The 25,144-nt window shown below is 40.2% G+C and overlaps 1 protein-coding gene and 1 long non-coding RNA gene across 6 annotated transcripts in view; one reads left to right on the top strand and one right to left on the bottom strand.

The window, feature by feature from the left end:
- The window catches only part of ROBO2 (roundabout guidance receptor 2), an 855,475-nt gene that overhangs the window by 371,373 nt on the left and 458,958 nt on the right, over positions 1 to 25,144 (top strand). The gene's annotated exons all lie outside the window — the stretch shown is intronic.
- On the bottom strand, positions 17,205 to 21,898 carry LOC123361917. Its single transcript, XR_006576275.1, has 3 exons — positions 21,778 to 21,898; positions 18,698 to 18,830; positions 17,205 to 17,297 (listed from the first exon to the last, which is right to left on the bottom strand). It is a non-coding gene; the product is annotated as an uncharacterized LOC123361917 (long non-coding RNA).

The following is a 25,144-nucleotide window of genomic DNA, read 5'->3' as shown; positions in this document are numbered from 1 at the left end:
GGGGTTCTAGGTCTTATGCTGCAATAGCCACCAATAGGTTAATGGACAGACTAGCTACTTCCCCACCTGTGGCTAATTACTTGACCAGCAACAGTTGGGATGAAAGGCGGCAGCTCAGGAAGGGAGGGGCTGCTACCAGGGAACCTAAGGAGGACTCTAAAAATAAAGAGGCAGTGGAACAAGGAGTTGGAAGCTCCGAGAACAAAACATTGGAACTAGTTGCTCTTTGAGAGGGGTCTTGAGGCAGAAGGGAATCTGAAGGAGCAGATATTACGTGCTTAGTGTAGCGTCCTTGGGTTGGAACCCAGAGAAGAAGGAGGGCCTGAGTTCCCCTACCTGCCACCAAAGAAGGGGGTGTAAAGCCCTCCTGACAGAAAAGTTGCAAGGACTATTGAGCCCAGTTGAAGACCTGGCACAAAGTCATTGGACTGTTGGTTGATTGGACTCATTATTACCCCAGAAGCGGGTGGAACTGTAAGTGACCTGCCCAAACAGCTGAGCCTTGAGAAGAGACAAATCATCAGACTGTCAACAGGTTGCACCAGAGTCAGATGGCTAACCTACTGCTAGGAGGGAGCACACCAGCTGGTGAGTGACCCTTCTATGGGTTCCTTGTGGCATAAGGAAGTTAAGTGAGAATGAGGGTGTTAGACTCTCAACCACCAGACTTTAAATTCTTGATTGTCTGCACCAATAAACTGAACATAGTTTGGAGGGGCTATTATAAGCATTTATTAATATGCATGTATTATGCATATAGTGTCTGCATAGATATGTCCATAATAAATACATTATACAAGTAGTGTGTGTGTGTGTGTGTGTGTGTGTGTTTGTTTGTTTGTTTGTTTGTTTTTAAAGCAAGCCCGGTGCTTCAATGTGAGTAGGGGAAAGTTTCTTTAGGATGTAGTTACATTCCAAAGCCCGATCAAGCTTCTAAACACACTGCTATATAAAAATTAGAGAAGTGTACCTTTAAACCTTTAAAAAAGGATTTTAATTAGCAACTTAATTTTCAGTACTAAGTAGAATGTGGTTGTGTTCATCAAATGAAAATTAAATAACACATCTTTGGTTTTGTGGATTTTGCTTGTGTCATGACAAGCATGAATATCTTCCTAATAAGATTGATTAGCCTTTTGGCCTCTTTACTTAATATTTTTGTCATTCTTCTATGGAAGTTCCTGAGTGCCTCCGGTCAGGGTTATTGGAATTTGGAACCTTATCTATAATAGTCTACAATAGGGGTGACATGATGTGTCTCTTGCTGCATTAACTTTATCATTCCCTGTAAAACATTATCACAGCAAAAATCTGAGCTTGTAAATGAAAGACCTATCTTCATCTTGATCAGAGAAATTAAATTTGTAATTTAAATGAGAAAAGTTAATGAACTTAATGCACAGGCCAGAAACAGTGTTGTAATGTGCCAATTCTGTCCTCATAAGGATGCTTCCAAACATTCCCATTAAGGTATTGATTGTGTCCATTTAGCAAAGTGAAGGGGACAATGAACTCCCTAATGGTTTGCACATCACACCATTAGTGTCTAGCCCCCAAAACAGAGGAAGTGCCTTAATCATACTCCTTAAACCCCTAAAATATTTGAATATAAACATAAGTAAAAATACAGGTGTTAATGCTGATGTGGTTCTTTGGAAGATAAGAAAAGACTCTGAAGGATACTTGCTGCTAAAGTATACAGACTTTTGCTGTTGCTTATATGAATGTGTACATTAGGTTTTAGCATTATACATCTGAAAATACAACTGGTAAGCAAGGATCTTCACCTGACTTTAGAGTAACATTTTATAAAGAGAGACATGAGACTGTAAAATGACCGAGGGATGCTTTGGAGTCAGACTTGCTATTCTGTAGCATGGAATTAAAAATCTGCTAGTTGTACCTTCCATCACATTTGATTTCCAAATTGCAGAACAGTAATTGTCATGTCAGCCATTGTGTATGATAGCTTGTGCTATTGCTGCTGTCCCTGCCACTTGTGTCCTCCATAGCCCCAAATTATACTGGTTTATTAGTCAAAGGATGTTTCTGATCAGACCACAAGGGTGTTCATATTTTCTTACTGTAGGTAAAGGTCATCCTTGAGAGGTGGTGTGTAAATTAATACTGTTTCAAAAGGTTAGTTTTAGCAATAAGGACAGACTGTGCAGTCTGTGTAGGAGACCTGGGTCCAGCAATAGCCTCAAAACTCTTGCACCTTACGGGGCTAGTGGAGCAAGGAGTTGTCAACAGCTGCTGACTTTGCACTTTATCCTGGCTGGAAATACAGCATCACATTGTGTGCTGAGACTGACACCAGTGCAGCTTTGCAAACTGTGGAGTAGGCTCTGTCAGCTGCATCTTCTGAAATGATGAAACATTTTGTGTCCGTGAAATACTCATTCTCCATCAGTGAGTTGTGAATAACCTGTCTTCCCCTCCTCATTTCAAGCATCCCACATGGCAGCACGTAGTGCTGTTACTACACTCCTAGGCTGATCGCCCAAATAGTTTTAGATTACTAAGGTGGTGTATAAACTGATGTGTGGGCTTCATAGTTAACAAATTGCACTGTTTACCCAGACAACAGCTGCAGAGTGTAAATATAGTGTAGCTCACTTAACCTAAGCCCAGTTTGAAAGAGCATGCATTATTTTCTCCACAGCACAACTAAACATAAATGCAAGACTGCAAAGTATAAGTAATAAAACACTGTTTCTATTATTTATTGTCTTTAATAATGAGGTTAAATAATCATATATACAATTTAATTAAGCAAATAAATCTGCTAAACTTCCTGTGGGCTGAAGTAAATATGCCAGATCAGTGGGAGAGGGAGGAAAAACGCTTTAAACCATGCTTTATTTTCATTTAAGCTGAAAGAGATATTTAAGTAAAAGAGCCTCAGAAAGTGTCTGAAAGTTAGCCTGTGCTAAATGCAGACCTTGAGCAGTTGCATGCTTGAGTGTAGAACAAGTCAGCGTACTATTGATTGGAGTATGGTGGGATAAATGTGTGGCTTCTGCTCTTAATGGAAGCTGATTGTTCAGGGATGTGCCGGCAAGGCTGGTCGATTCTCTAGCTGTTGTTTACTGGGGAGGACGATATCAATTTTCCAGAGGGACGATTGGTGGGATGTCAAGGCTGTCACCCTTTTCTTCCTGTCACTGACAGACAGCTGAGTGACAATTACAGTGACGAGACATTGTCTGCACTGGCATATACACCAGAGGATAAGTGGCAAACAAAAAAAGGCGGCAGTGCTTTAAAAAAGATATAATCAGCAGTTGTCAGGACGTGTTACATATATGATGTCTGAATAACAAGGCCAGACTGTCCTGCCTCAGCCACTGACACACACTGTACTGTATGCCTCATCCTGTGTAAAAATTAACCCTGGGAAAGTTATTGGCTCTCTCACCAGTAATCATGAGAATCCTGATTGGGAATAAAATTTCAAGGAACTTGTGTCCTGTGTGGCTGTTTCAAAATAAAGTAAAATGACAGTTTGTGCAGGATTTGACACATTGGAGGTGTGTATTACAAATATTTTAAGTTAGGGACCTTGCTAAAGTGGTACACCTAATTCACTATAGGGAACCCTGTAATGCAATGTCTTATGAAAGCCATAGGGAAAAAGGTGTTTGTTGATGTATTGTGACAAGTGAGTTAATGGAAGAAGGAGTTCCCTGCAAGTTTATTACTAGTGCTAACCTTGTTAGCTGATGTATTTTTAACATACCAGTAGAACAATCACATACTAGGCTGTATTTTGTGCCCCCTTCACTAACAAAGATCCAGATATATACATATTTTCACTAATAGTGAGATATGTACACTATCTTCAGCTAGAAAACAACTGCTCATGGACATGAGTCGAATATTTATTAGTGGATGCTAAGGGCTCTATCCTGTGCCTGTGGAAGTCATCGATAAAATTCCCATTGATTTTTAGTGGCGACTGAAAAGGCCCTATGGGGCTAATCCTGCAAGATACTGAGTGCTCTCAACTTCCCATTGAGCTTGGGTGCTATGAGAGCAGAATCATCCCCTGCAAGAAGGGGATTCAGAAATTGCTTGTATACACCCATAAGGCACTAGAGTTACAGTGCAAAAAAAGAAAATGGTTTATTTTGTAACTTCAGTGCCAGGCAAAGTGGTTGAAATGACACTACAGTACAGATTTATCAGACACCTAGATGAACACAATTTGTTGGGGAAGAGTGAACATGACTTTTGTAAAGGGAAATCATGCCTCACCAATCTATTAGAATTCTTTGACGGGATCGACAAACATGTGGACAAGGGTGATCCAGTGGAAATAGTGTACTTAGACTTTCAGAAAGCCTTTGACAAGATCCCTCACCAAAGGCTCTTAAGCAAAGTAAGAAGTCATGGAATAAGAGGGAAGGTGCTCTCATGGATCAGTAACTGGCTAAAAGATAGGAAACAAAGGGTCGTTTTCAGAATGGAGAGAGGTAAATAGTGGTGTCCCCAGGGGTATGTACTGGGACCAGTCCTATTCATCATATTCATGAATTATCTGGAAAAAGGGGTAAATAGTGTGATGGCAAAATTTGCAGATGACGCAATTACTCAAGAGAGTTAAGTCCTAAGCAGACTGCAGAGAGCTACAAAGGGGTCTCACAAAACTGGGTGGCTGGACAACAAATGACATTCAGTAATGATAAATGCAGAGTAATGCACATTGGAAAACATAATCCTAACTACACATAATGGGGTCTGAATTAGCTGTTGAGAGTCAAGAAAGAGATCTTGGAATCATTGTGGATAGTTCTCGGAAAACATCTGCTCAATGTGCAGCAGCAGTCAAAAAAGTGAACAAAATGTTGGGAATCATTAGGAAAGGGATAGATAAAAAGACAGAAAATATCATAATACCTCTATATAAATCCATGGTATGCCCACATCTTAAATACTGTATACAGATCTGGTTGCCCCATCTCAAAAAAGATATATTAGAATTGTAAAAGGTACAGAGAAATGCAACAAAAATGATTAGAGGTATGGAACAGCTTCCATTTGAAGAGAGATTACAAGGACTGGGACTTTTCAGCTTGGGAAAGAGATGACTAAAGTTGGGGGGAGATGATAGAGGTCTATAAAATCTTGACTGGTGTGGAAAAAGTGAATGACAGGGATCAGCAATGTTTGGCATGCGGCCTGCCAGGGTAAGCCCCCGGACGGGACGGTTTGTTTACCGGCCGTGTCCACAGGTTCGGCTGACTGCGGCTCCCACTGGCCTTGGTTCGCCGCTCCAGGCCAATGGGGGCTACGGGAAGCGGTGTGGACCGAGGGATGTGCTGGCCACTGCTTTCCGCAGCCCCTGTTGGCCTGGGACGGCCAACCATGGCCAGTGGGAGCCGCGATTGGCCAAACACGTGGACGTGGCAGGTAAACCAACCAGCCCGGCCTGGCCCACCAGGGGGCTTACCCTGGCGGGCCGCAGGCCAAAGGTTGCCGATCCCTGGAATAGAGGAATGTTATTTACTACTTCATATGAAGACTTTACTCAGGAGAGTTTCCAAAGACCAGGTCCCGCAGCAAGCTGTGGAGAGAACTCACACACCACTTAGACTCTAAAACAACTAAGGATAATGGGGATAGCAATTTTAGGAATAATCATTTCCTTTTACCATGGGCCTATATAAAAATGAGCTTGAGATATTACCCGCACTGTGCTGTGGACTCAGTATCTAATAATAATGGATAAGAAAAAAAGGGGCATTGAGCAATTTGACAGAACTATGGGTTCAGAAGACGAATGTAAGAATACGCCAAGGCAATGAGAATACTTCCTGTCTGCTTTACAGACTGAGTGGAAAACGGCTTGGCATATAGAGTGCCTTTGCTATCCATGACTGCATGGATTCTTTTCATGCTGTCTGATTTAGCTATACAGTTCCCATCACAATGTTGTCTGGCTAACCTACACACAGGTTGAAAATTCAACTGTGTATTTGTATTTTATAGCGACCATACTGTAATTAAATTTAACATCCTTGTAGGGGTGGAAACACCAAAGAAACTCACCCACCACAGTAGCATTTAACTTCAAAAAGGGGAACCACGCAAAAATGAGGAGGCTAGTTAAATGGAAATTAAAAGGAACAGTCATAACAGTAGACATGCCTGCAAGCTGCATGGAACATTTTTTAAAACACCATAATAGAGGCACAAACTATATGTATATCCCAAATAATAATAATAAAAAATTTAAAAAAAAAACAGTAAGAGGACCATACAAATGCCACCAAGGCTAAACAGAGTAAAAGAGGTGGTAAGAGACAAAAAAGCAGCTTTTAATAATTGGAAGTCAAATCCTCCTGAGGAAAATAAAAAGGAACATAAACTTGGAGTCATTGTGAATAGTTCTCTGAAAGCATTTTGCACACTGTACAGCAGCAGTCAAAAAGGTTAACAATGCTAGGAACCATTAGGAAAAGGATAGATGATAAAACAAAAATATTATAATGCCACTTTATAAATACAGGGTACACCCACACTTTGAATATTGTGTTCATTTCTTGTCGCCTTATCTAAAATATATATATATATTAGACTTGGAAAAATACAGAGAAGTACCAAAGTGATTAGGGCTATGGAACAGCTTCTGTTTGAGGATAGATTAAAAATATTGGGACCATTCCACTTGTCAAAAGGGATGACTAAGGGGGAATATGAAAGAGGTCTATAAAATCATGAGTGGTGTGGAAAAAGTGAATAAGGAAGTGTTATTTACCCCTTCACATAACACAAGGACCAGGGGTCACCCAATATCCTTAACAGTTAATTAGGCTTTTTCTCTCTCTTGCCCTCTGCTATTGTCCCTCTGTCTCTGTATTTGTTTTTCCATTGGGCTCACTCTCTCCTCTCTATTTTTCAGTGTATTTTTCAGGAAATATTTTTTCTTTCTTCCTGATCTTTTTTTCATCCAGCTGAACCCAATAACAATCAAGTCACTCAGTGTTCAAGTTCAAAATCTGGCAAAATGAGTTTGCTCATCCTTTTGGCCCGATTCGCTCCTTGAGTTGCAGGCTTTGATTATAGTAGCTCCACCAGAAAGAGGGACACTGGGGTGAAGAATGGCACTCACTTCCATGTGGGGCCTGGACATACCCAGCACAGCCACTCAAACAGGACATGGCTGTCCTAAAGCAGTCCTGATTCAATACTGCTGTTGGGCAGCCTATGGCAGAGTTGTGAAGGAAACAGCAGGCTTTAAATCCCAGGCAGTGATAGCAATATTGTCTTTAAAGGTGACCAACCTCTCTGGGACAGCTGCTCCCTTGGGCGTAAAAGAGGATGCATTTTATGCCTTATGATTTACTGCATCTGTTCCCCTGTATTAAGCTTACATCACTTTGCTGGTTGTCCTCATTTTTTTCTAAGATCTAAATACATAACCTTTTGTCTCCCTGTTTTCTAAATTCTTAAATGTTGTGTCTTTTTTAGAATTAAAAAATCAGTGCACTGAAGTCTAAGAAAACTCTTCACAAATAAGAGGCATTATTCCAGAGCTATTAGTTTCCAGGTACACACACACATTTTTAAACATTTAGCACTTTGGGGAGAATTGCCTGCTGCAGTGGGTATATAATATGACGTATGAAGTTGGCTGTCTCCCATGAATGGTGGCAGGGGAAGTACATCAGACAATTCTCTTCTCTTTTTTTGTTCTTTCTGAAAATGTATTTTCTTTGAATGTTTTCTTTTTTATACATTATAGCATTTTTCAGCTAAATGACTGATGTGAAAGCCTGTGATTTTGATTTCATATTTTTATGTTCAAGCACTGGTTCTCCAGGTTGCCAAAGAATACCAATATACGTAATTAATATTGAAGTTTATTTTTGATAGGACTCATGAAAATGCCAAACAAAAGTGATTATTAATTTCCTCTTCCAAGCCACTAGCTAATTGATTTTATGCTGTGCTCATTAAAAATAGATATGTTGCCTTTCAGAGGGCTGTCTCAGCAACCCAAGGCAGGGCATGACTCCTCAGGGATGCCATCAACTGACCATTCCATCAGACAGAGAAGAGGAGCCAGAGTGGTTGTCAGAGCTGAAGTATATTTACCTCATCTCCCTGCAGATAAACATTTGCAAGGCAAATAATAAATTAGCCAGTAATCAGACGAGTGTCTGTGTTTGATGAACTCTGAATAGAGTGGAGATGTCAGGTAACGACAGAGTAAACTGACATAGTGGATTTAGCCATGAGGAAATAGCGGCTAGCAGCTCAGAAATCTTTTTGTACTCAGCTTTCAAGAACTTTTAAGGATAAGTAAAAGGACCAAAGACATTTGTAGAGCAGAGAAGACATTGGTTTGCAAAGTGATTATATTCTTCAATCTGCCTTCTTGTAATTAAATGTGCACTGTTATCCTAACACAAACACACCTGATCTAGAAAAAGCACATTCCCAGAGATACTGTACATAATAACCTATTATTACCAATTTGTTCAAGGCATTTGTACGGCATACATTTGTACAAACATAATGATCTACATCCATTTTTAGGTTAAAGTTCAAACTTCTTGTTAGCAAAGTTTTTTAAAAATATTATTTTTAACATACTAATCAACCAGGTCCTTTGTCATAAAAGTTTTTTGCAAAATGTGCCTGATGAAAGGAGCAGGACAAATTCTGCCCTGTTTAACTCATTGAAGTCCAATCATGCATTAATGGCCACTTTTTAAAAAAGTGATCTCTGACTTCAGGTGCTCAACATGAGACATTTTGAGCCTTATGCTCAAAATTTCAACTGCACTGTAGATGCTTAGCAATTAATCAGAGTTCCGAGTGCTAAAAATTAGGCCCAAGATGTGTCTTAAGATGAGTATCCAAAATGATAGGCAATTTTCTTTCCCTTCCTTTCTTAGGTGGTGTAAGTAGGGATGGTTGAAATTTTTCTGTTAACTGGTTTTCAATGGAAAATTGGGTTTTTGACTAAATGAACTTTTTAATTAACTTTTTTTTTCCTTCAAAAAACCCCCAAATATTTCAGCCCAAAACTCACCCCATATTTTGGCATAGAAATACTAACTGTGTGATGTCCCAGGCCTGCGAGTTCTCAGATAGTTGTTGCATCCTGGCATCTGCCCTGTCTCCACTGAAATCTGTTGGGATGAGATGCCACTAGAACAACAGCCTCAGTCAGGGCACCCCCACGACAGCCCTGATTTGAGGACTGTCTGGTCCATTAATTAGTCTAACTGTGCTATTTAAGCCAGAAGGAGGCACAAGAAGTTGCCTGAGCAGCCAAGTGATTTTCTGTTATAGCTGCCTGGACCCTGCTTGTATCTGCACCCATTCCTGTTTCTGATTCTTGAGCTGCTCCTGTGTCCGGCCTCACCCTTGCCTTCACTCCTGTTCCACCATGCTCCTGCTCTGTGCATGATCCTTGCTTCTTCTCTGGTACCTGACCTTATGCCTCACTTCCAGCCATCAATTACGAGTCCTGGCTCTGATTCCAGCCGCTGAATTCTGATTCTGCCTTGACCCTGGGCTCTGGCATTTGGTATCTGACCCTGGCTCCGACCCTTAGCTTTGATTCTTTGCTCCAGGCCTAGACTACATCTCCCAACATACACCATAGGCAGGGGTTCTCATATTGTGCCATCTCCCCTCTTCAACAAGGAGGTCCATTGTTCATTATGGGAGATGTAGTCATGTGTAGATGCTGTGCTGCACATTCATATCTGTGATAACAGAATGAGTTATTAATTTGAAAAGGAGCTCTGTGTGCTGCTGTGTAGTCTTCTTAAAAGTATGGATAGGTAGCCTTTCCTTTCCTGTTTTTTTAAATGCTTCACTGACAGAGAAAACCGCCATCCTTTAGCCTTTTACATGTCTTTTGTTAATATGGGTCTTCACAGTGCAAGCTCTGTCACCCTTAGTATCCCACTGAGACGGCAACTATGATAGGACACAGTTTGATATAAAGGGACCTACTTCAGGTTTTGATTCCTTCCCTCTCCTCCGTTTAGGCTGGTGTATTTATACAGGGATACAAATACACAAATTCAAATCTAGTTGCAAGGTTTCAGAACAGTGAATACTAAATACAGCTCATTTTCATCTCCACTTTTAACCCAAAGTAGAGCTTCTGCCTCTGGAGGTGGGTTTCTTAGAAGGCATAGCTCTTAAATGAACCCTCCCTGTTGTAAAATTAGCTATGTTACTATTCCCCATAGTCTCCATCTCTAGACTTTCCCTGACTCATGGAAGCCTTTAAGTCATTAATTTTAAATTAATACATGTGCAGCTCATTACCACAGCCTCAAGCAAACACTGTTCTTAAATTTATTTTTAAGAGTAAGCCATTACATGTTACTAGTTGCTTTTTCACTAAAGTAATAGATTTAGAGGTAATAGATTACTGATTACTAGTATATTACTTGTATACTGTGCACATGTGCTGCCTAATGAGACTTTGACCATACTGGCTACCTTGTCATAATCACTCATGCTTGAGACAAGAATTATTTTTCTTGACAGTCCTGTAACTAAGAGAAATCTGTGTGAATTATTTGGTCTGGAAAATAACTTGACTCTTTATTAGGATTATATTTTTTTTTAAATGACATTGCTGTCACTGGTTGTTTCAACAATTTGAGAAGATAGACTGTACCTTTCTAAAAGGTCTTCATTGTGTCCTGGCTTTTGTGTTATGAAGCATCATTTCACTGTAGCTGGAAGTTCTGCTGCAGGTGAATGCCTCAGAAGGGGAAATGGATTCTTTTCACTGTCCTTATGGAAATGGAATATATGGAGTTGAATAGAAAAGGACCTGTGGGGAAGAGAGGAGGCCAGCCTATATGAACATAAAGGAAAACAGAAGTGGTTTTCTAACCATCAGAAAAACAGAGGAAGGAAAAAAAAACCCAAAACAAATACTTTTCCAATCATAAAATCCAGGTTACCAACTAACTTCCCTTGAAGGGACATCAGCAACTTCAAATCTAGTTAAAAACACCGTAAGCATTTTCAGGTACATCTGCCCCTGAGTCCACTTGTCAGTTGTTGTGGTTTTACAGTCACTTTTTGTCTTTAAAACAAAGCAAAACAAAACAAACAAAATCAAAAACTACTCCAATGATCTTTATTGAAAACCTGGGGAAAGTAACTGTCTGACACAATGTGCTGTCAAATGCAAAATGTAAGTAAACTGAAAAGAGAGAATTTTTCCTGCAATCTCTTTTTGTTTAACTTGTGCATTAGTGCTGCACGGTTCATTTTTAGCCAGAAATATGATTAAGTTGATGGTGGCCCACCAACTCCCAGCCTTATAAAAGTTTGCAAGATTCTCAGCCTCCAAGCCCCAAAGCTGTGGCACTGGACTTTAAACTATGTGGGAAAGCAATGCAGAAGTAACAATAGAAATGTGAGATTATGTTGAAATAGTTCTGTCAACACACAAACATTTTTCATAACCTCAGTTTGATGTCATGTTTGATATTCAGTACTCTAGCAAACAGACCTTTAATTTGGTTGCAAAACACCTGAGATCATGAAATGGTCTAACAGTCTCCTCATAAACTTAACTTCCATTAAATTGAAAGCCATGTCATAAATATCAAACAGTATTATTAGAAAATATAGATCATTCCATAAGTGCCTTCTGAAGGTTCTGAAGCTCCGTCCTCTGAAGCACCTATTGCTGGCACTGTTGGAGATAGGATGTTGGACTACATGGATCACTGGTCTGACAATTCCTATGTACTATGCACGTGGGGGTATTAATATTTGTTCAAAATATTTGGATAAGGGGCTCTTCAAACGACAGTACAAATGTTTCAGGACTGTGGCATTGTAAACTGGCAGATGGAAAAACTATTCGCAAATTTGGATTCACAGTGAGAAATATTTCTGACTGACCCAAATAGTGTCACACCATTTTTTCATTTTAAAAATAACTTTCTGTTGTCTTGGAAATTGTGCTTTACTTCTGGTGCTGTTTCAATCTACAGCATAGTCTGTGCACAAGGAAGAATCCCAGTTACCATTATGTTGATTTTTAGCATTTGGCATCTTTAGTCATTACAATCCTGCTGTTTATTCCTTCGATACCACGGACTGTGTTGTCATAAGCAAGGCTTAGGCATTTTTCCATGCTAAAGAGTTACTGTCTAATAATGGAGAAAATTTTTCAAACGTGCCTAAAATCCCATTTTTCAAAGTGATGCAGGCACTTTGGCTCCTGAGTCCCATTGACATTCAGTGACGTCAACAGTAAAAATTGCAAACGTGCCTAAGTTACTTAGGGGCCTACTGTTGGGATTGCTTAACTCCCATTTATATTCATGAGAGTTAGGTGCCTAAGAAGCTTTGTGAATCCCACCCTAAGTCTCATTGAAAATCAGGGAGTTAGGAGCCTTTGTCGTTTAGGCCCTGTAGTAATTTTTATCTTAAAACTTCAGTTGGTGTAAATTGCAATAGCTCCACTGAGTTCAGTGGAGGTATACTGACTTTCAGTAGCTGTAGGTCTAGTTTGCTACCAAGCTGAACTCTCTGAGAATAACAATGTTTTCCCAAGTAATGTTTTCTTTTTAATTTTAACATAGGCATTGTTTTGTCTTCTGGTTCCATTATCCTACTTAGTGCCTATTGGGGTTTAATCTTTACTACCAGATTATTTGTTATTTATTAGCAGTGTATTAAGTGGTTAAGGGCAGTCCACTGTCAGAGACGTATCGTAATTATTCTGTATGGCCTCTGTGAAAAATGACAAATCTGTAGATTAGCCACTTTTTTATCTCTTATCTTTGCCTAATTTATTCTTGACACTTTATTTTTTGTCTGCATAAGAAAGTTGAATAAGCAATGTCATCCCTTGGGAGAAGACAATCACATACGGGAGGACACTGATGTATCCTGCATTTGCAGTTTTTAAGATGATCAAAGATAGCCTCTTTGTTGTAGCTTTTTTAATTTCATCAATTACTTCTTAAAGGCTTACACAATTAGCTGGGTGAGAGACTTTTTTTTATTTTGAAATACTTCTATAACTTCTGCAGACATATTTTTTTCTTCCTAATTAGGATTGCAGCCATGCATTTTGGCTAACACTACATCAAAACACATTCAGATATAGATATCGTGCCGTATACTTGAGCTATTCAAAAAATGGCCTTTGGTTGGCTGATCTCGCATTGATCATTTTATTAGCACATTTAAGAGGTTTGTATTTGAGAAACCTTTTCCTAACTCTCGTGTTCTTGCCTTGATAAGGTGTCTAAAATATTTTGCAATTGAGAGATTTGTTAGTAAATGTTAAATTCTTTTTATTTGTACAATAATAAAGTAGTTTATACACTAGATCAGTGTTTCCCAAACTTGGGACACCGCTTGTGTAGGGAAAGCCTCTGGCAGGCCAGGCCGGTTTGTTTACCTGCCCCGTCGCGGCTCCCACTGGCCACCGTTCGCTGCTCCAGGACAATGGGAGCTGCTGAAAGCTGCGGCCAGTATGTCCCTCAGCCTGTGCCGCTTCCAGCAGCTCCCATTGGCCTTGAGCAGCAAACCGCGACCAATGGGAGCCGCGATTGGCCAAACCTGCAGACGGTGCAGGTAAACAAACTGGCCTGGCCTGCCAGGGGCTTTCCCTACACAAGCGGCATCCCAAGTTTGGGAAACACTGCATTAGATAATGAAATAGGAATGTGTAGCAAGAACACTACCCATACTAAGAGATGGTGTTTTGCTGTGCTACTACAGAAGCAGCCCAGGAAGTCACAGTTTTCCCCTTACATTCCCCTTGCTCCTGGGAATTGGTGTTTTACTGCTGGAATTACTACCCTTGGTGCTCTGGCTTAGCAGTGCTGCCTGGCACACTTGTGATGATGGTTCATCCATTGTTTAAGAAGCTAGCCTAGAATTTGCAAGATCAGGGTTCAGGTCCCTACTATGCCACAGACTTTCTGTGTGACCTTAGGCAAGTTACTTAGTCTCTCTGGGCCATATTTGTAAAGATATATTTATGCACCTACAGATGCAGATAGGCACAGAGTGGGATTTTCAAAAGCACTTGATTTTCATTGATTTCAGTGGGAGTTAGCCACCCAGGTGCTTTAAAAAATCCTACTAGTTGCTTATCTGTAACTAAAAATTTAGCCGTCTGTGCCTTTGTTCCCAATCTGTAAAATGGGAAAAATAGCACTTCCCTACCTCACAGGGCTGTTGTGAGGATAAACACATTAAGGAATATAAGGTGCCCATCTCTTTCCTATCCCTCTCTGCCCTCCTACTGAGTCAGAGGCTTGTGGGGAGTGTTCATGCAGCAACCGTTACCATTAGGCCTGTGTAGCCCTTACAAAGGAATACGTGGACGAGGTCTTATTCTCTGTTAATCCCCTGTGCGGGTGTGAAGCTCGCTTCACACTCCAGCTGTTAAGAGTAGAAAACAGTGGTAAAATTTGTTATAAAACAATTGTACTATTTACAAAAGTATACTAAAGAGCTAACTATTAGGTATAACTTTAACATGAACAGTTCAAGCAGCAAAGAGATAATGAGGTTAGTTAAATCAGGGAGGATGAGGCCCTGTTCTAGCAGTTGAGTGAAAACCAAGAGAGGAGAAACTGGTTCTGTAGTTGGCAAGCCATTCACAGTCTTTGTTTAATCCTGAGCTGATGGTGTCAAATTTGCAGATGAACTGGAGCTCAGCAGTTTCTCTTTGAAGTCTGGTCCTGAAGTTTTTTTGCTGCAGGATGGCCACCTTAAGATCTGCTATTGTGTGGCCAGGGAGGTTGAAGTGTTCTCCTACAGGTTTTTGTATATTGCCATTCCTAATATCTGATTTGTGTCCATTTATCCTTTTCCTTAGAGACTGTCCAGTTTCGCCGATGTACATAGCAGAGGGGCATTGCTGGCATATGATGGCATATATTACATTGGTGGACGTGGTTTTCGGTATAGGGTATAGGGTGCAAATAATTGATGGTCACATTAACACCACCCTATACCCTATACCGAAAACCTACCGACCACTATGCCTACCTTCATGCCTCCAGCTTCCATCCCGGGCACACCACAAGATCCACTGTCTACAGCCAAGCACTGAGGTACAACCGCATCTGATCTAACCCCACAGACAGAGACCAACACCTACAAAATCTCCACCAAGCATTCTCAAAACTACAGTACCCGCACGAGGAAATAAGGAGACAGATCAACAGAGCCAGACGTGTACCCAGAAGCCTCCTACTGCAAGACAAACCCAAGAAAGAAACCAACAGGACTCCACTGGCCATCACATACAGTCCCCAGCTAAAACCCCTCCAGCGCATCATCAGGGATCTACAACCCATCCTGGAGAATGATCCCACACTTTCACAGGCCTTGGGTGGCAGGCCAGTCCTCGCCCACAGACAACCTGCCAGCCTGAAGCATATTCTCACCAGCAACTGCACACCACACCATAGTAACTCTAGCTCAGGAACTAATCCATGCAACAAACCTCAATGCCAACTCTGCCCACATATCTACACCAGCAACACCATCACAGGACCTAACCAGATCAGCCACACCATCACCGGTTCATTCACCTGCACGTCCACCAATGTAATATATGCCATCATATGCCAGCAATGCCCCTCTGCTATGTACATCGGCGAAACTGGACAGTCTCTAAGGAAAAGGATAAATGGACACAAATCAGATATTAGGAATGGCAATATACAAAAACCTGTAGGAGAACACTTCAACCTCCCTGGCCACACAATAGCAGATCTTAAGGTGGCCATCCTGCAGCAAAAAAGCTTCAGGACCAGACTTCAAAGAGAAACTGCTGAGCTCCAGTTCATCTGCAAATTTGACACCATCAGCTCAGGATTAAACAAAGACTGTGAATGGCTTGCCAACTACAGAACCAGTTTCTCCTCTCTTGGTTTTCACTCAACTGCTAGAACAGGGCCTCATCCTCCCTGATTGAACTAACCTCGTTATCTCTAGCTTGCTTCTTGCTTCCATATATAAACCTGCCCCTGGAAATTTCCACCACTTGCATCTGAAGAAGTGGGTATTCACCCACGAAAGCTCATGCTGCAAAACGTCTGTTAGTCTATAAGGTGCCACAGGATTCTTTGCTGCTTTTACAGATCCAGACTAACACGGCTACCCCTCTGATACATGAACAGTTCAATGTCTAAATCCAGAAACTAAAGGTCTGATCTTGCCATGTGAGCATATTACTTCCTGGTAACAGCTTCGTCATTTCAGCTGAGTTGAGCAATTACAGGAGCAGGGTAGCCTAACTGTAGGTATGTAAAAACAACAAGGAGTCCTTGTGCACCTTAGAGACTAACAAATGTATTTGGGCATAAAACCCACTTCATTAGATGCATGGAGTGAAAAATTCAGTCGGCAGGTATAAATATACAAAAAGTGTTACAAAAGTAACTTGTCAACTGTTAGGAATGGGCCACATCCACCCTAATTGAATTGGCCTCATTAACACTGACCCCCCCACTTGGTAAGGCAACTCCCATCTTTTCATGTGCTGTATATTTGTACCTGCCTACTGAATTTTTCACTCCACGTGATCGGGGTCGGCTCCATCATTTTTGCTGTCCCAAGCGGCCAAAAAAACCCCAAAAAAACCAAAAAGCCGTGATTAGCGGCACTTAGGCGGCAACTCTACTGCTGCCGCTTCATTCTTTGGCGGCAATTCGGCAGCATATCCTTCCCTCCGAGAGGGCCTGAGAGACCCGCCACCCAATTGCCACCAAAGAGCTGTACATGACGCCCCTTTCTGTTAGCCGTCCCAAGCACCTGCTTGCTGTGCTGGTGCCTGGAGCCGGCCCTGCATCTGATGAAGTGGGTTTTAGCCCACGAAAGCTTACGCCCAAATAAATTTGTTAGTCTCTAAGGTGCCACAAGTACTCCTTGTTGTTTTTGCTGATACAGACTAACCCGGCTACCACTCTGAAAGCTGTAGGTGTGTAGTTCTCTCGTAAACTTTTGTTGGATACTTGTTTCAGCTGCATGTGGCTTGTCTTGGCTTCTTTCTTTGCTCTATACTTTGGTCTTGTGTAAAAGTCCTGGTGAGCTGCCTGTCAGTTAAACTTTTTACATTTATTTATTCCCATTCATGTTTCTTCATATTCTTTCCACTTCAGAAGAAAGACTTTATTATAACACAGAATGTACCTGAAAGGGTTTTTATTTTCTCCGTATGACAAATCTGACAACATGACCCAACTCAAGGGATGGAGAATTTGAGGTCATTGTACTTTCTGAATTGGAATCTCAGTGGTTTGCTTCCTCTCTGCCTACATTCGGACAAAAAACAAACAAACAAAAACAAGAACAACAAAACCCCACCTAGCTTTGGCTGGAGTTTCTAATACCAAAACTCAGCAAAAATATCTTCAACTTTGAGATTCACTGATTTTACTAGGAAAGCTTCAGGGAGAGTATTAGCTCCATAGTTTTAGACTACCGGGGCAATAACATTTTAAGCAGTGATTTTGCTTTGCTTTGTCATTGACTAATCCGTGAGTAAGTTTAAAACATTGTAGAAAAACCTCAAAGACAGTAGTTTCCCATGTTAGCTCACTTTTAAACTAGTTTTCTTTTTTTTTCTTTTTTTCTGATTTGCCAGGTACATGGTATAATTGGATTTATCACCAGGAGAATGGAAAACCGTGTGAGAGAGAGAATCTTACTATCCTTTAAAAGATTCCCAGTCCATTCATTAAGAATATATTTTCCCATCAGTGAGCTCACGTAAATCCCAATAACTAATGGAAGTTAGATGTATGCACTGAAAGAACATGCCCATAATATTCTTTTGGGGATTTAGGGGATTTACAGACACATCTTCCATTAAAACTGTCACAATCCTTTAGACTATTTTAAAAATATCAGCCATCATTATTATCTTCATATCTTTTCCTCTCTAAAATAGTTTTGTTTTTCACTGGTTCGTATCAATAGCAGGGGGCACTGGCAGCACGCTTGGCTGAAGTGTAAGAGACATCATGGTTGAAAGCAGGCCCTGCATGTTTGTTCCTTTATATGACATTTGTCTCCCAAGCTGGCTAATGCATTGGTTTGATACTTTGTTACACTTATTTTAATTGTATTCATCTCTTGAGCACTGCCAGCATACTAAGAGCCGGATAGATAAGAGGCAGACATGTAAATGTTGACCCCTGCTGAGGTCCATTAGCGCTGTTTTACACAAGCCCTTCTATTGACACAGTACCTGTTAGTGGGTCAAGGTTTTCCCAGCACCCCAGATTCTCTTCCTCCACAATCATCCCTCCCAATTGCCTTCCTGACTGCCCTGGGCCCCTCCCCAGCTGGCCACATTTCATCCAACTCCCCAGGAGTAAAAGAGCAGCCACAGAGGCCCTCCCAGCAGATCTACCTCTCTGCTGACCCATCACTGCTCAGCAGACTCCTTACACATGGTCTCTTCCCCAGGAAACTTAGCTCAAGTCAGATGCAGATGATATGGTTTGATACATTATAGTAAAACACTTGGTCTGTTTGGAAGCCAGATCTGTTGACGACACCAATTTATACCAGCTGAGGATCTGGGCCTTTCTTTAAAGTACCTGACAATCCAGAGCATATTAGTATTGGCCGTCATATCCAACTCTCTTTGCTTACAAACTATAGAAATTATCAAAATGCAATAGCTCCTGTACAGTTAACTGGCTACCTGTTTTTTCCCCGACATGCCTGCATGCAGAGTGACTTGTGGTGGTATCTTTGCTTTACGATATACATTCTGTAACAGGAGTTGCACTGGTCAAAGAGAAGGGAGAACTTTTTGAGGAGACAATCCCTGTCAGCTGCAAAAGGATAATATGGATAAGTTAATCTGGAAGCTCAAACTTGCTGCTGAAGTGGACAGTGATAAGGAGATAGAGTTTCTTTAGCCGGAGCCCATTTGTAATTAGATAAGACATACTGACAGGAACAGTGAGTTAGTGGCTCCCCTCCAGTGACAGCTATTGACTGAACACTAGGCTATGCAGGAGATGGTGATGCAGTCAATAAAAGCATCAGGCCTTGTTTGGAGTAACACTGACAATTACTCTGTAATTTGCAGCCTGGAAACGAGCCACAGACATTTCTGTCCTATGTTTAGTGTTGATGAGACCCAGAGCTTCCATTCAATCTTATGTTTACTAGCAAACCACTTGTAGTAAGGATACAATACCACAGAAAGGAAACTCTGATGGGTCAACATCAGTGCAAGCTTAGTACTGGCTGTGGTTGGTTCAAAGAAGCAGCTAGATTTAGACTATTCATTTGGAAAACTATGGCCCAAGGCAAAGCTCTGACTCTTTGATCGGGAAGAAATGAATTCTTAAGTACATCTGTTACTTATCTTTTGATTAAAAACAAACAAAGAAACTAGAAGTCATTTCCCAAACTACATCTGGGGCTACTAATGCCCGAATCCTACATGCTATTCTGCATGGGTGGACTTCTGCACCAATGCAGAGCCTCACTGGTGGGGTTGCGCAAAAGTGCAGTTGTCTGCTCATGCCAAGCAATTTGCAGAAGTGGGTCCTAAAGGAGAGCGTGCACTCTCTTTGCTTCAGCAGACTCTTAGTCTCTCTCCTACAAGTGTGATCAGTTCTTCAGGGTCATTCTCAGGCATGTAAAGATTTAATTAAAAAAAATGTTATCTAGTTTGTCTGTCAAAGGAGTGCAGTGTGAGCACAGTGCACCAAAAGGATACAGAAATTAACAGTGATCTACAATTTGCTGCATGTTACGTATACAGGCTAATAATAATCAGCCCAGATGCAGCCTCAAAAGTGCTCTAAGCCTAAAAAAGTCAGTGTGAACCAGAAGGGGTAAAACAAGTATTGTTTTTTTTTAGCTTTTAAGTATATAATTTTTTTTGTTTTTTCTTTGTAATATCCCTCTGTCTCTCTCCTTCAACACCCTCTCTTTTCTAGGGAGCCAGTCTGCTAAAGTATCTCAAAGACAGATGCCCTCCTTCTTCCTGAAACGGTCTGGACAAATGCAATAAAATAGCTTGAATACAAAAATAAATAAAGGGGTCATTTCAGTTCAGGAGATTGGCAAGAGGATAGAAAACTTTTAACCTCTAGGCTGCTTGTTCATTTCCAGACAAGATTTGTAGAGTAAGTGACCAAATGCTTCTTACTCTGTAATTGCTGTCTGGAACCTATGTGAAATAATATTGGAGGCCTTACTGCTACTGTAAATGGACAAAAATCCATATTTAAAAAAAAATACCAAAAACCTTGAAAGGTCCTATTTGGCATCCTTGTTGTTAAGAGTTTCAGAAGACGTCAAACACTTAAATCATGGAGACTTAATTCCTCCATTGAATTGACATGGAGACAGTTGATCCTACAGATGGTCATACTGTGGGATGGCATGGGAGTGCTGGTCCCAGTGCTTTCTGGGAATGAAAAATTTCAGTTTCCAGTGTTGAACAGCACCTCAAATAAATATTTAAAACTAACTAGGGCCTGATCCAAAATGCCCACTGAAGTCAATGGAAAGATACTCACTGTTTTTTTTAACAGGTTTTGGATGAAGATCCTAAAAAATAATAATATTTTTTTAAAAATAAAAAGCTTTTAAAATTGTAACAAATTATTAAAATGTTACAGTTTTTGGCTTTGTTTTTTCATTTTTTACCAGATGTCACAGATGGAATCAGATTAATTAAAGGTATTTTTGTTTAAGCCATTAAATCCCATGATTACTATTAATAATAATAGTAAATTCAACATATAGTTCCATAAATTTTACAAGCCTTCTGCAAACATAAAGACAAATTTCCCATTCTAGTGAATTTACAATCTAGGGGTCTGAGTTCAAATCTACAACCTACATGGAGCTCAACTGAGATCTACAATCTACACTGTAAACCATTAAGCACATGCATATGTTAAGATATGCACATGCTTAAGTGTTTGCAGCCCACATATGAAAAGATAGATAAGTACACAAAACGGAGGCCAGTAATTGCATGTAGACGCGGGTGTGGAGAAGAGGAGTGACACAAAAATAGAGTTGGTGATGATGAGAGATTACCCACAATTGCACAACAGAGAGGTGGACTGGGTAGACTGTAAGGAGGAGTTAATCAGTGAAGGGTAGAATTGAATGTAGAGGAAATGAGAAGAAGATAGGCAGGAATTTAGGAAGGAGAGGGGTGGAAAAAGCAGAGCCACTGGAGAGACAAAAAGACTGGAAATTATGAAAAGAGTAAGTAATGGGATAGAGAGGGAGAATGAACACTGTGGAAGAGGATGTGCTGGTCAAAGAAGAATCTGTAGACAGAGATTGGAAAGAACGTTTGACAAAGTACTTACCAGTTGAAAGAGAGTTGCATTAAGATCATCTATGATTAAATTAGCTATATTTGGTACATTTGCTGGGGGATAAATGTACAAGAATGCCTCGCCTGCAGAGGATGGGTATCCTGAACATTTCAAAAGCCATTCAGTCTAGGTGGGTTTAAGCTATAACATCTCTATCTGTTTCATTTGCAGATAATTTTTTTTCAGTGTAACCTAGCTGAAGGGTAGTGTTAAATTCATGCATGCATATCTTCTGACTCTCATGGTTGCTTTGTATATTTGCTGGTCTAACTAATCTAATTGATATTTTGTATTTATAGGGTACCAATCACCACAGTATCTAGGCATCAAATGCTTTATTAACATAAAGATTGAGATGAATCAAAACAGAGTCTGCATGGCCACCCAAGGGTTCAGTGTCTTACTCTTGGGGACTTCCTACCTCCGCTTGTTGTCTTCCCTTTTCTGCAGAAAAAGTAGGCTTTGTGCCACCAGCCTCTTAAAACTCTTAAAACTGCCATTAGAGAACAGAAACAACGTGAGTTACATGTAGTGGAATGATGAATCTCGGAGTGTCCAGTGGCTTAAACTGTCATGGAATTCAGCAGGATGGTTCAGGATCTCTTTTCTAGCTTGTTGTCATTAATCCCTCAAAAACTGTTCGGTTGATCTTTTCCAAGAAGTAGTTCTAGAGCTCTTTGCAGCAGGTGACATATGGATCCAAGGTTTGCTGATGCAGTATGGGTTTATCAGCTAATTGACTATTAACAATAGGTCAACCAGCTGTGATTTGACAGAGTTTATGACAAAGAACAAGGCAGTCTTAAATTCCTTAGCAGCTGTCCCATAGTTGTGCAAACAATCCTCAGGTTGTTGTCAGAGAGGATCAGAGCAGGTTTTATGTCATCAGTGTTCTGGTCTTGCAGTTTTTATGCTGCTTCTTACACAGTTCAGTGGTGAGCCATGGTGGTTTTACATGGTATGTTTTGGGACCAAGATGCCACTGGTTGTGGCTAATACTTGGTTGTATTGCTCAATCAGGCCACCATGGTCTTGTCTTGTAGTTGGACATTTCTCTCCCCTAATGCATTCTGAAATTTTTCAGACTTCAGTTTGGCTTTCGTTTTTAAGTTACTAGTCTATTGATATTTAAATAAACACATAGTTATCATGGGAAAAATTTCATACTAAATACCATCTGCCAGTACATCTGGAAGTCTCTTCAGTAACTAACCTTTGGGTACTCGTGATATATATCAGGCAACAGATGTATAAATATACGGTTTTAATGTGATATTTTACATTTATACACACTTTTTAAAAATCACAAAATGCTTTACAGACTATAAGTGCACTTCACCCACCACTAACGTACAGACACCTTTAAGGTGGAACACAACAACTCTTTAGCAGCACCTGGACAGCAAATGAAGTGTAGAGTATTAAATTGAAACTTCAGGAGGTCATGTAGGTAGGCAGAATGTAATTAGATAAATTGGAATTTTGCCTGGGTATTAAGATTAAGTGTCATAAGCTATTTAATATCAAGTGGACTTCAGTTGTATATATCATCAAAAGGTAGCACTTCCAGAAACAGTGCTCAATCACACCTTCCTGGGATTCCTGGCTCAATACTAACAATGGCTCTGATCCAATGCCCATTGAAATTAATAGAAAACCCTTCATTGTCTTCAATAGTCTGTAGATCAGACACTTGGAGGGGAAAGTGCCAGCTACTGAATCACCAAAGGGCTTCCTACAGCACCTGCGTTTTCCCTGGAGGACACCCAGCCCAGAATAGACAAGGAATGATCCTGCTCAGTCTGAGAGATCTGAAAAGATCAAAGCCCAAGGTGGTATGGCTACAGGGCATGAACTGAACAAAACAAAACTCCACAAATGTGAATTGTGTGGTAAGATTTCCTGTGGGACAATTCTTCAATTCTATGTGGATGTTGGCCCATCAGAAAGGATGAAAAACACAAACATGGGAAGAGGTCGAGTGGACGTTGAGGTTTTTTTGATCAAGACTTATGCAAATAATAAATTATCCACAGCTCTACTAATAAAACTACCAAACAAATGCAGAGCCTTGTAAAGTAGCTGAACAGGCACATTGATAAAACGTTTGATTCATATAAACATTGTCTTCATCGAAGTATTGTAAAGGTGGCCACCCCATATCAGCCTCGAGCCCAGCACTCTGTCAGTTTGTTTGCAGTCCTGAATGGTTCTGAGTTTACCCATGGAATAAAGCCTGTTACATCTGCTGTACAGTTCGACTTTCTGCAGGCTTGTGATAGTGAACTGTACTAAATCTTTCTAAACAACCTTATACCCAAAATACATATAGGTAATTAGGAAGCTGTTTATTAAGATTGGTGTAATGAATAATTACTCTTGAGGCATTCTTATTACTGGACAGCACACCTGCATCTCCAGAGACAATCACATTAATTGTAAAGTGCGTATTTTTTTCCCTACACAGCTTACATCAGCCTACTTTGCAAAATCTAAAATCAGCAAAGCATTTTAGCTTTATAGCAATGATTTATGGATAGGAAACTGAGTGTATTTGGATTACCATTTTATTTTATTGTAGTTGGCTAAAAAAGCCCTTCTTTTTCAAACCAAGGCGAGTGTTAGTTAATTGAAGAAAGGGAGAATACATTTAATAGAAACTTCAGGTTTGTTCTTGTCCTCTACAAACACTGGAGAATATTGCCTGGTGTTATGTTTGCATAATGCATGTTAATTGACAGAGTTTCAAAGATGTGTGGCAATATATTTGCAGTATTTTGTCAATAACAAATAGTGAGCTGCTATATTACATTATCAATGAAACATTGCACCTAAGTAGCAAAAAAGTCCCATTTAATCATCATTTCCATTACAAATTTATTGTGTGAATCTTAATTTACAAGAAAATAAAAAATGCTATCAATCTGGAATACTTATATTGTCAGTTACAGTACTAAATCATGGAATAAGCTTGAAACATACAATTGTACATGTATTCAAAGAGTTCTTTCTCTTAGACCCTCCAGGGTCCTATTTTAATAACTAGATGAATATAATGGCCCGTTTAGTTTATGATGTACTTCAAATGCATTGCATACTATTCTGAAGATCACAATGTTCAGTATCACGTGCTATTCTAATAATCAAGTTACAAGTTTCATTTTCAGATAGCTAATATCATTTCTACAAATACAGGCATTTATTTTTTAATTTTTGCCAACAATGTTTGTCTGGAATAACAAAAAGTAACATGGAAGACTTTGCATTTGGTGGAATATTATTCAAATTTGACACAGGGCACAAGGAGCCCAGTTCTCTGCAGTTTAATAGAAGTGGGGTTTTTTGTTTGTTTGTTTGATTTTGGGGTTTTGTTTGTTTGTTTGTTTTTAACAATAGAATATCATTTCTAGAAATAATGTGTCCAAGAAGCTTTTTTCAGAAATACTATGGGAAGGGCAGATTTCTTGATAGGTTAACAACAGCTACCTTCAGATGCAGGGGTACAAAAAATGTTCCCCAGAATTGACTCTATTACCAAAGTTCCTATTGAGTGGCAGTCAAGGTGTGGAATTGCTTCTTCTTTCAATGCAGTTTGGATAGCCACAAAATAGGGAAGTCCTAGTGTTCTGCCATTGTGTTGCAAACCATGGAGCCAAATCATAAGTTCATGTAACTGGTGTAGCATTATTATTTGAGGCGATCTGTTGCTGCTGATAGCGTGTGCGGGGTGTGACCTGAGGAAACCCCGCTTCATCAGTGTTACTGAGCATGCTCAGTACCAGCCAAGC

Source organism: Mauremys mutica, chromosome 1 (assembly GCF_020497125.1).
Source record: "Mauremys mutica isolate MM-2020 ecotype Southern chromosome 1, ASM2049712v1, whole genome shotgun sequence".
Taxonomy (NCBI): domain Eukaryota; kingdom Metazoa; phylum Chordata; order Testudines; family Geoemydidae; genus Mauremys; species Mauremys mutica.
Note: the sequence above shows the minus strand (reverse complement) of the source record. Positions and strands in the feature narration are given on the sequence as shown.